Consider the following 11,626-nt stretch of genomic DNA (forward strand, 5'->3'; position numbering starts at 1 on the left):
TCAAAATTAACAAATGCTTGACATCCAATAGGCAATGATTAATAAATCAATGTGTTCTAGTGGTGTCGTTTAACCAAACAACCTATAACTTTATACTAAAACGTTAAAACAGTGGCCCGCAGATACGGACTAATATCCAGACAGCACACTCCTCATAGCTGGGTGGGGGACCGAGGGGGAGGGGGGGGGGGGGGGGGGGGGGGGGGGTAATGTTTTGGAACCAGTCTCATCATGAGAGCCACGCTGCAAAACGTTTTGTCTGAGATTGAGTAAACAAACTCTCCTCGGCTGAACGAGTTAGGGTGTCCGTGGGTTTGAACAGTGTCTAGACAACTATTTTCATTAATGTTACAGCAAAAACAATTTTTGTTTCTTTAACGACACCACTAGAGCACATTGATTTACTCATCATCGGCTATTGGATGTCAAACATTTGGTAATTCTGACATGTAGTCTTCGAGAGGAAAAGTTACAGTTTGTTTTGTTTAATGACACCATTAGAGCACATTGATTTATTAATCGTCGGCTATTAGATATACAATGTATATAGTAATTCTGACTTTTGTAGTCTTAGAGAGGAAACCCGCTACATGTATCCATTATGCACCATCCCACACACAGCATAACACATACTTCGGTATTTGGTAAACCAGTCGTGGTGCACTGGCTGGAATGAGAACTAGCCCAATGGGTCCACCGATGGGGATCGATCCTAGACCGACCGCGCAGCAAGCGAGCGCTTTAACACTAGGCTACGTCCAGTTCCCGAGTAAACAAACTCTTGTCTGTTGAATGAGTTTAATAGGGTTCCCGTCGTGGCTTTGAACAGTGTCTAAGACAACTAGTCAGGGCCGTACCCTCCGGGGGGGCAGGGGGGGGGGCAGGTGCCCCCCCTGAGAATCTTGTCCTTTTTATTTTATATATATATCTCCAGTAATAGCATAGAAATGTTTAATCTTTATAGTATGTTAAAAATTATTTATAAAATTTAGTGCCCCCCCCCCCCCCCCCATGGATTTTGGTCAGGGTACGGCCCTGCTAGTTTAATAGGGTTCCCGTCGTGGCTTTGAACAGTGTCTAAGACAACTAGTTTAATAGGGTTCCCGTCGTGGCTTTGAACAGTGTCTAAGACAACTAGTTTAATAGGGTTCCCGTCGTGGCTTTGAACAGTGTCTAAGACAACTAGTTGCATTAACTAAACTACTAGAGCACACTGATTTATTAATCATCGGCTGTTGAATGAGTTTAATAGGGTTCCCGTCGTGGCTTTGAACAGTGTCTAAGACAACTAGTTTAATAGGGTTCCCCGTCGTGGCTTTGAACAGTGTCTAAGACAACTAGTTTAATAGGGTTCCCGTCGTGGCTTTGAACAGTGTCTAAGACAACTAGTTGCATTAACTAAACTACTAGAGCACACTGATTTATTAATCATCGGCTGTTGAATGAGTTTAATAGGGTTCCCGTCGTGGCTTTGAACAGTGTCTAAGACAACTAGTTTAATAGGGTTCCCGTCGTGGCTTTGAACAGTGTCTAAGACAACTAGTTTAATAGGGTTCCCGTCGTGGCTTTGAACAGTGTCTAAGACAACTAGTTTAATAGGGTTCCCGTCGTGGCTTTGAACAGTGTCTAAGACAACTAGTTTAATAGGGTTCTCGTCGTGGGTTTGAACAATGTCTAAGACAACTAGTTGCATTAACTAAACTACTAGAGCACACTGATTTATTAATCATCGGCTGTTGAATGAGTTTAATAGGGTTCCCGTCGTGGCTTTGAACAGTGTTTAAGACAACTAGTTTAATAGGGTTCCCGTCGTGGCTTTGAACAGTGTCTAAGACAACTAGTTTAATAGGGTTCCCGTCGTGGCTTTGAACAGTGTCTAAGACAACTAGTTTAATAGGGTTCCCGTCGTGGCTTTGAACAGTGTCTACGACAACTAGTTTAATAGGGTTCCCGTCGTGGCTTTGAACAGTGTCTAAGACAACTAGTTTAATAGGGTTCCCGTCGTGGCTTTGAACAGTGTCTAAGACAACTAGTTTAATAGGATTCCCGTCGTGGGTTTGAACAGTGTCTAAGACAACTAGTTTAATAGGATTCCCGTCGTGGCTTTGAACAGTGTCTAAGACAACTAGTTTAATAGGATTCCCGTCGTGGGTTTGAACAGTGTCTAAGACAACTAGTTGCATTAACTAAACTACTAGAGCACACTGATTTATTAATCATCGGCAATTGGATGTCAAACATTTAGTATTTGTGACATAGTAATGGAGTGGAAATCCTCTCTAAGACTATGTGTCAGAATGACCAAATGTTTGACATCTAACAGCCACTGGTTCGTTTACACGTGTTTGGCATCAGTTTCACGGAGAAAATTACATCATTACGGAAGATGGAGCATTTTAAAGATAAAAGAAAACGAAATATGTGTATTTCAAACTATATTTATTGTACTTTTAACAATAAGAAGACCTGTGGTTTAATCGTAGCATTACGTTCAGTTCTATTACTATGATGTTGTTAATTAGGTCACATCTGGTATGACACAAGACGCACTACGTGTGCACGTGGATGAAGTCACGCGGTGCGTGAGATTGACATCCTAAATAGACGACATTAAACTTAAAGTTGTTTTATTTTTAAACAACACCACTATTGATTACTTAATCATTGCTATTCATTTTTACCACAATAATATTTCCTTTTATGTAATAGAAAATTATGCCATTAAAGTTTGTTTTGTTTAACGACACCACTAGAGCATACTGATTATTAATCATCGGCTATTGGATGTCAAACATTTGGTAATTTTGATAGACTACATTTTTTCAGTAGTAGCAAGGGATCTTTTAAATATGCACCATCCCACAGACAGGACAGCACATACCACGGCCTCTGATATGCCAGTCGTGGTGGTCTGGCTGGAACGAGATTATGTCATTATGCAAGTTACACATTTACAACGTGAATGTGTTAATTAGGAATAGGTGAACTTTTAAAGTTACAATATAAAGTTAACATTACACCACTAGAGCACGCGGATTTATTAATCATTGGCTATTGGACGTCAAACATATGGTAATTGTGACACATATGACATTGTCTTCAAAGGAACCGGCATCGGTGGCGTCGTGGTTAGGCCATCGGTCTACAGGCTGGTAGGTACTGGGTTCGGATCCCAGTCGAGGCATGGGATTTTTAATCCAGATACCGACTCCAAACCCTGAGTGAGTGCTCCGCAAGGCTCAATGGGTAGGTGTAAACCACCTGCACCGACCAGTGATCCATAACTGGTTCAACAAAGGCCATGGTTTGTGCTATCCTGCCTGTGGGAAGCGCAAATAAAAGATCCCTTGCTGCTAATCGGAAAGAGTAGCCTATGTAGTGGCGACAGCGGGTTTCCTCTCAAAATCTGTGTGGTCCTTAACCATATGTCTAACGCCATATAACCGTAAATAAAATGTTTTGAGTGCGTCGTTAAATAAAACATTTCTTTCTTTAGTCTTCAAAGGAGCAAGTACCTTTTTACAGACAGATCTACCTGACGGAAAATCCCAAGTGGTCCGCATTTATTCATTTCAACTTATTTTTATGCTTCTATCCAATTAAGGTTCCAGCACGCTGTCCTGGGCACACAATTCAGCTATTTGTCTGCCGTCTGTCCAGGACAGTGGGTTAGTTGTTAGTGGTTGGTGAGAGAGAAGAGGGTGTAGTGGTCTTACACCTACCCAATGAGTTGTTAAAACTCGCTCTGGGTGGCAGCCGGTACCGGGCTGCGAACTCTGTACCTACCAGCCTTATGTCCGATGGTTTAACCACTACACCACCGAGGCCGCAAATGGTCCGCAAAGGATGTTCGATACTGAGACCCAAGCACCTCAGATGACCGTTATACAGACTGAGCCACTCCCCCCCCCCCCCCCCCCCCCCCCCCCACACACACACCCAAACTGCCATTAACGAACCGAATACAAATACACACGAACGTCATAGGCTTAGTGACATTTGTTTGTAGATGATTACTTAATTGTTTACTGCCAAAACGTGACACAGTTTTTCTGGAATTTACTAATTAATCATAGATGTATGGAAATGACTCTTTAAAGGTGGCCCTGATTTCCCGATTATAAAAACTAATTAGCTGAATTTTCGTTTTATTTATTACTTCTGTAAGTGAGCAGCTGAATATGAGAATCTGCCGGTGGATCAACGATTCTGCCATCGGTCTGACAATAATTTAAAAAAACAAAAAAAAAATGACGCTTACGACCTTTATGCTAGGTAGAGAATATCAAATGTCACGACGAACTTGGTCAACTCAACAATTGCGTTGTAATTTCCCCCACTCCCAACTTGCGACGTAACGGGTGCGCCCAAACTAACAACTAATCGGTCGTAGGAGTTCTTTACGACGAGATTCGAGATGTAATAGTGCTCAGACAGTCGTAGAAGTCGTGAGATCGGCGAGTTGACCAACTCCGTCGAGACAGTTGGTAGTCTGACACTAGCATTATGACATTTTAAAACAAATTTTTCCAGAAATACTTTTATATATATTTACCTAATATTACTGATTTTTTCTCATCTCATTACATTTTATACTAGCCTATTTTTACTGCTGTGTTTATTACTAAACATGATTTGTTTATATTCAATTCAGTTCAATTACGTTTATTCATAAATACATGAACAGTATAAATGAGTTGTGCCACGTATTGTCGTCTATTAATACATGAACAAGCTAAATAATATGACAATGAATAGAAATCTAAATTTGTTAAACATAGGATTAAAGGCATATTGTCACAGACCACTGACCTATTTAATGACCTAACAAAGTATTACCTGAACAAATATAATTTGATTTGTCCCTAAATGTACTTTATTCAACCATTTTCATAACCACCATACTCCATTTATTAATGACATTTTGTAAAAAATAATTGAATTATGGCAATGGTCCATAATTCAAAAATTAAAATTGTCGAGAGGGATGACATGGGTTTCACTCCATCATGGTTCAGTTGAGGTGATGCGACAGCTAGATTTGGTTTCCAACAATTAATGTAATTTTTATTTATTATCCATTTTTACAGAAATAAGGATCCTTAAATCTGTGACAGTATGCCTTTAAAAGGACATTGTATAAGTCCATGAGGAATAAATACATATAAGAGCACGTTGATTTATTAATCATCGCTATTGGATGTCAAACAGTTCGTAACTGTGGTGCGTAGTCTTCAGAGGAAACCCGCTACATTTTTCTTTTAGCAGCAAGGGATCTTTTGTATTCACTTTCCCACATGCAGGATAGCACACACCACAGTCTTTGATATACCAATCGTGGTGCACTGGTTGGAATGAAAAATAGCCCAATGTGCCCACCGATGGGGATCGATCCTAGACCGACCGCGCATCAGGCGAGCGTTTTAGCTCTGGGCTACGCCCGCCCCCCCCCCACCCCACCCCCTCGTAGTAATTAATACAACAGCTGTGTCTGCCAAGAATGCTGCTTTGTGTTTAAATCGCAGAATAGATTTTGGCAAATGTTAGGGATTATGTTTGATCTATAGTAATTGTGTATATTTATTTGTGGAAGATTAAAAATATATATTAATATTATTTCTGACACACCCGTTGGTAGGAACATTATTCGTTATTTGTGAATATCACGTGGCAATAACACATGTGTACTATATCGATTTAAAGTCATGCGATTGGCTTCTTCTATGTAATTACCCGGTTGACACAGCTATGCAATGACATGACATGCTATGCAATCAAATGAAATAAGCACGGTCGAAATTGATTGCTCTATGACGTACAAGTTAACTGCAAGCGCAAGCGTCATAAATAGCTTTTAGTTGAAAAAAGTTTTAAAATTTGTTTTAAACCTGGTTTTTGAGGAATATATAAGACATATAATATTACATTCGTGTCCGTTAGAAACCATTTATTTTACAACTCGTTGTTTAAAACGTATCTAAAAATAATTGCTTTTGTGTTATCTGTAGTCACGTTAAAGGCACAACCCTTGAAAATCAACACTAAGTTTATTTAATCTACAAACCTGTAAAACATTTGGATAAAGTTACAATTGAGTGAAACATGAGTCTGTGACTTTGAAATGGTGAAATCCCCTCTAAAAACAGACTAAAATTCGACTTCATAACTGTTACTTCTCAGACGTTAAGACACACGTGCGTTTTTAAAAATATGAAAAATGCATTTTGTGATATTAAAAACACCAGGATGACCAAAAGCACTTCGAATGTACGGAAATTGATAATCTAAACCATAAAATCTAAGTAAAGTATGATTTCAGTTATCAAAAACGGCTCTAATAGTGAAATATATGACTTAGTGTTTAAAAACTAGAGTATGTCCCTTTAAAGGCACTCAGTCACAGATGGTTAATGACCCAACAAAGTATTATCTGAAAATTTCATTTATTTCAGTAGACTGTTCAGAAGATCATATTGTAGACCCATGGTAGATTTCGAAATAAGAAGTGCATCATCAGCATATAATAACGTAAATAGTGTCAGATTATCAAGACACACAGAATCAGCACCATTAATATTCACAGAATTCACAGAATCATTAATAAACAGTAAAAACAGTAGCGACTGAATTGTTGATTACTGATTGACATATATAGTTTAATTAATACTGACGTTAAACACGGTGTTCGTTCTTGAACGCATTACCTTAAATCTCCTGTAGGAAGCATAATTCGGAACGTACATTTATGCCTCAAATTAAGAGCAGAAAATATGCTTATATGGGTTTATAACTACTAAAGTCACATGAATCCGTCATTAATTATTAAAATAACACGAATCCCACATTAATTATTTGTATTAGTCAGAAGTATTGAAAAACATGAAAAACGCTATGTAGACGGGTAACATTTTTAAAACACGTTTTATTCATATTTTAAGCCCTGAAATATCCTTTATCAAGTTTATGAATGCGGGAAAATGCTACAAAATTTTAACCAACATTTCGTCTGAAAATAACGTAAACGATGAAATAGCAATAGATAATGTCGCAAGTAAAACAAAACTATAATGATGATGCAAGATAAAATGAAACACTGTTAGAATTTCTGAAAATATATTTTGGTCAACAAGATTTTAAGACATTTTAATTTATATTTTGCTTTATCTCTTAAAATTAATATCTTTCGGGATGGTATTTAGTTTCTTCTCACCCATAGTTAGCACTGATATTTTATTCAAAAATAAAATAAATCTGAAATAAAATTGTAGTTTTTTGGTGGTTAACGACACCACTGGAGCACATTAATTTATTAATCTTCGGCTATTGGGTGTCAAACATTTGGTAATTTTGATATATAGAGAGAAAATCCACTACATTTTTCCATTAGTAGCAAGGGATCTTTTATATGTACCATTCTAATAACAAGATAGCACATACCACGGCCTTTGATATGCCAGTCGTGGTGCACTGGCTGAAACTCTAACTACTACAAATATTAGGGCCCATAGATACATTTTTATTATATTCAAGAATATGTAGTTAAGATGTAATTTTAATCATTAAACAAGTTGTGTTACTGCTTAATTGTTAGACCGATACATCTGCCAGTAACTGGGAATATTAGTGAATGTTACAATGGCCGCAGAGTCATTTTGAAACAATTAGCATGCCCTATATAAATTTCAAAACAAACTTATAAATAGAAATGCGACTTAAGTTACAAAAGAACATTAAATATACTTCAAACAATAGTGTATATGATATAACACAAGAACCATTGAAAGAACAACAAATCAGTACTAATAAGCGAAGTACGAATATGTGACTTACCAAAATCTCTCAGTGACCGTCTTTGTTTGTGAGATCCGTTAAAAGTGGTGCCACTTGTCAGAGTATTGGGTTTCGTCTTGACTGTCTTGCTGTCACGTGATCCTATCTTTGCAGTCACGTGGTCCAAGCATGCACGCAGGCGGTGGAAACTTGAGTCTTTGTTTATCCTTCTAGAACCTGACTGGTGTCATTTTCCAAAGTTTACTGCGACTGTGGTTGTTTTCGGTCTCCGTCTCTGTCAATCTTGGTCTCGGTCTATCTCCCTCTTCTCGCTCTAGCTACATCACCACGACTGGTTTATCAAAGGCCATGGTATGTGCTATCCTGCTACTAATGAATTTTTTTTAGCGAATTTTCTCACTAAGACTATTTGCCAAACTTACTAAATGTTTGATATCCAATAACCGACTATTAATAATCACAACTGGTCAAAGGCCGTGGTTTTTGTGCTTATGGCGTTTGGTTTAGCGTTTGGTTTGGTTATATGGCGTCGGACATATGGTTAAGGACTACATAGATATTGAGAGAGGAAACCCGCTGTCGCCACTTCATGGGCTACTCTTTTCAATTAGCAGCAAGGGATCTTTCATATGCACCATCCCACAGACAGGATAGTACATACCACGGCCTTTGTTATACCAATTGTGGAGCACTGGCTGGAACGAGAATTGCCAAATGGGCTCACCGACGGGAATCGATCGTAGATCGATTGCGCATCAAACGAGTGCTGTAGTAGTGGGCTACATCCCGCCCCCTATAACCGTAGGATGACTGTAGCTAATCTCTATTGGCTGGGGAGTGTTACAAAAGGAGAAAGCATGTTTGTATGCGTCACAAGCTAGAGGGTTAGGGGACACTCCCCCATCACTGAAAATAATACCACACCCATGTTAGAAGTCGACTTAGTGTATTACTGGCGGCGGGACATAGTCCTGTGATACAGCGCTCTCCTGATGCGCGGTCGGTGTAAGATCGATCCCCGGCGTATCACAGGCCGTGGTATGTGTATCCTGTCTGTGGAATCGTGCATAAAAAGATCCATTACTAATGGAAAAATGTAGCAGGTTTCCTCTCTAAAAGTATATGTCAAATTGACCAAATGTTTGATAGCCAGTAGCCAATGATTAACAAATCAATGTGCTCTAGTGGTGTCGTTAAACAAAACAAAGTTTTAACTTTATAGCAGTTAAAACACCATATTATTTATAAATACGTTTTCGTGTTTAGAATATCATTTCATTTCAACTTATTTTTGTGCTTATATCAAATTACGGTTCAAACACGCTGTCCTGGGCACACACCTCAGTTATCTGGGTTGTCTGTCCAGGACATTGGGTTAGTTGTTAGTTGGTTAGTGAAAGAGAAGAGGGTAATGTGGTCTTACACCTACTCATTGAGTCGTTAAAACTTGCTCAGTGTGGGAGCCGGTACTGTGCTGCGAACCCTGTACCTACCAGCCTTATGTCCGATGGCTTAACCACGACACCACCGAGGTCGGTTCAGAATACCACTGTATTTGTATTAACTCAAACAGGATTTCATTTTTGCAATCATTTTGTGCGTACAAAAATAATAAATATGGAAATACAATGAAGTTTGACATTATATTAGGACCATTCAAAACGCATTGCATATACAGACACTTATACTAAATGTTTTTTAAAATAGATTTAATATATCATTCTACTCGTTAAAAGGCTTTATTAGTCTGCAAATATCTTAATATAATAATGGCAGGGTACTGCTCGAGTGTACTCTGGAGTTATTTTATTGTTTGTAAGAATAACGCTCGAGATGGCTATGTGTAATATTTCGGCCATTGTCGACGACCAAATGGTAGCAGGTCAGGTCAGGTCAGGTCAGAGGGTTTTACGTTCACATTCAGAGCAAGCTGTTGTAGCGCACGCCTGTCATGGGCGTAGATGCCGGCTTCGGCCAGTTCCTCCGTCCAGAACAGGAAAGGGGTGGGGGTGGGGGCAGAAGGGACCGCCTGCACTGGCAAGTGCAAGAGAGCACCAGCAGCCCGAACGGGGTCGGTAACAGGCGAGGGGAAATGGTAGCCATTTACTGTGGCTGAAATAAGCATTTTTTCCCTATAACTGATGCCACAGACATTTAGTTCATTTATTCCCGAGTCTAACGTACATGATACGACCACTAAACATAAGCGCGACAGTCGAGTGACGTCTGCGCACACCTTGTCCTACGTCAGCACAAAAACAGTGGAGTTCCACATATGGGCGTTGGGGGTTTTCAACTAGTGTCGATACCGGTTACATGTACCACGTAAGTTTAATATCATGGTTCGACTTAGGAATAATCGAACAAAAGGTCTGTGGCATCAGATATAGGGAAAAAATGCTTATTTCAGACACAGTAACTGGCTACCATGTGGTCGTAGAAATATTACACACAGTCATCTCTAGCGTTACTCTCACATATAACAGAATAATGCTAGAGGACACTCGAGCTAGGCAGGACAGTGCTTTTACTGGAAAGGGTGTGGGAGATTTAGTTTTATACACCCTTTGGATACAGTTTTGTTGTTGTTGATGTTGCTGTTGTTGTTGGTGGTGGTGGTGATGTTGCTGCTGTAGTTATTTAACATCACTAGAGCACATTGATTTATTAATCATCAGCTAATGTTGGATATTAAACATTTAAAAATTCTGACATGGTCTTAGATGGTTTTCCCAATTAGCAGCTAGGGATCTTTTATATGCACTTTACCACAGGCAGGACAGCACACACCACGGCCTTAGATATACCAGTCACGGGGCACTAGTTGGGACGAGAGAAAACCTATCATAGGAAACCATATACAGATTTACATTAGCAGCAAGACATTTTTAAATGCATTTGCCCCGCAGCACATACCACAGTCTTTGATATACAAGTCGTGGGGCACTGGTTTGGACAAGAAAAACATTTATCGTCTTTCTAGTTTTCGTTTAGGGGCAGGATTTAGCTCAGTCCTGCTAAGTGCTCGCTTGGGGTGATTGCGTTGCAGGATCGAACCACCTCGGTGGATCCATTCAACTGATTGGGTTTTTTCTCGTTACAATCAGTGCACCACAGCTGGTCAAAGGCAATGGTATGTGCTTTCCTGTCTGTTGGAAAGTGCATATAAAAGATCCCTTGCTGAATGCCGCGGGTTTCCTCTGATGACTACGAGTCAGAAATATCAAATGTTTGATATCCAACAGCCGATGATTACTTAATCAATGTGTTGTAGTGGTGTCGTTAAACAAGAATAAACTTATAAAAAAAACTGTTTGCGTCTCAGTTTTGAAACAATTCGTTGTAAGGTAAATGGCATCTCCTGTAATATGTATATTATCAGTCTATAGTATTATCTACAGATACAAGGGATGGTTGAATGTGTACTAATATTACAACTGTTTATTAAACGGTCTATTTTTAATATTTGCAGGGCTACAGTAGAAGGAAGATCTCATGTCGTCTCGTCTAATTCCATCCCCATTACATTCCAAAAAAAAATTTCATTATTGATTTATAAACTTTTAGTAGCAAAGTGGTGGTGGTGAGGGGGACCTCTCACGCACCCACCAAAAAAAACCCCGCAATGTAATTACATGCACAAAAAAAAAAAAACATTAAATATAAAAATATGATTTACAGAAACAGAAATACTAATGGATCTATTAAAATCTAGGTTTATTTTATTTCGTTTTCTCATTTCGTTTCACGAACACTTTATATTTCGTTTTCTTAATTCGTTTAACGAACCGGATGTTGATCCAACATTTATTCGTCAAAGTAATGACTTCCGTTT

This window comes from Gigantopelta aegis, chromosome 13, assembly GCF_016097555.1.
Source record: "Gigantopelta aegis isolate Gae_Host chromosome 13, Gae_host_genome, whole genome shotgun sequence".
Taxonomy (NCBI): Eukaryota; Metazoa; Mollusca; class Gastropoda; order Neomphalida; family Peltospiridae; genus Gigantopelta; species Gigantopelta aegis.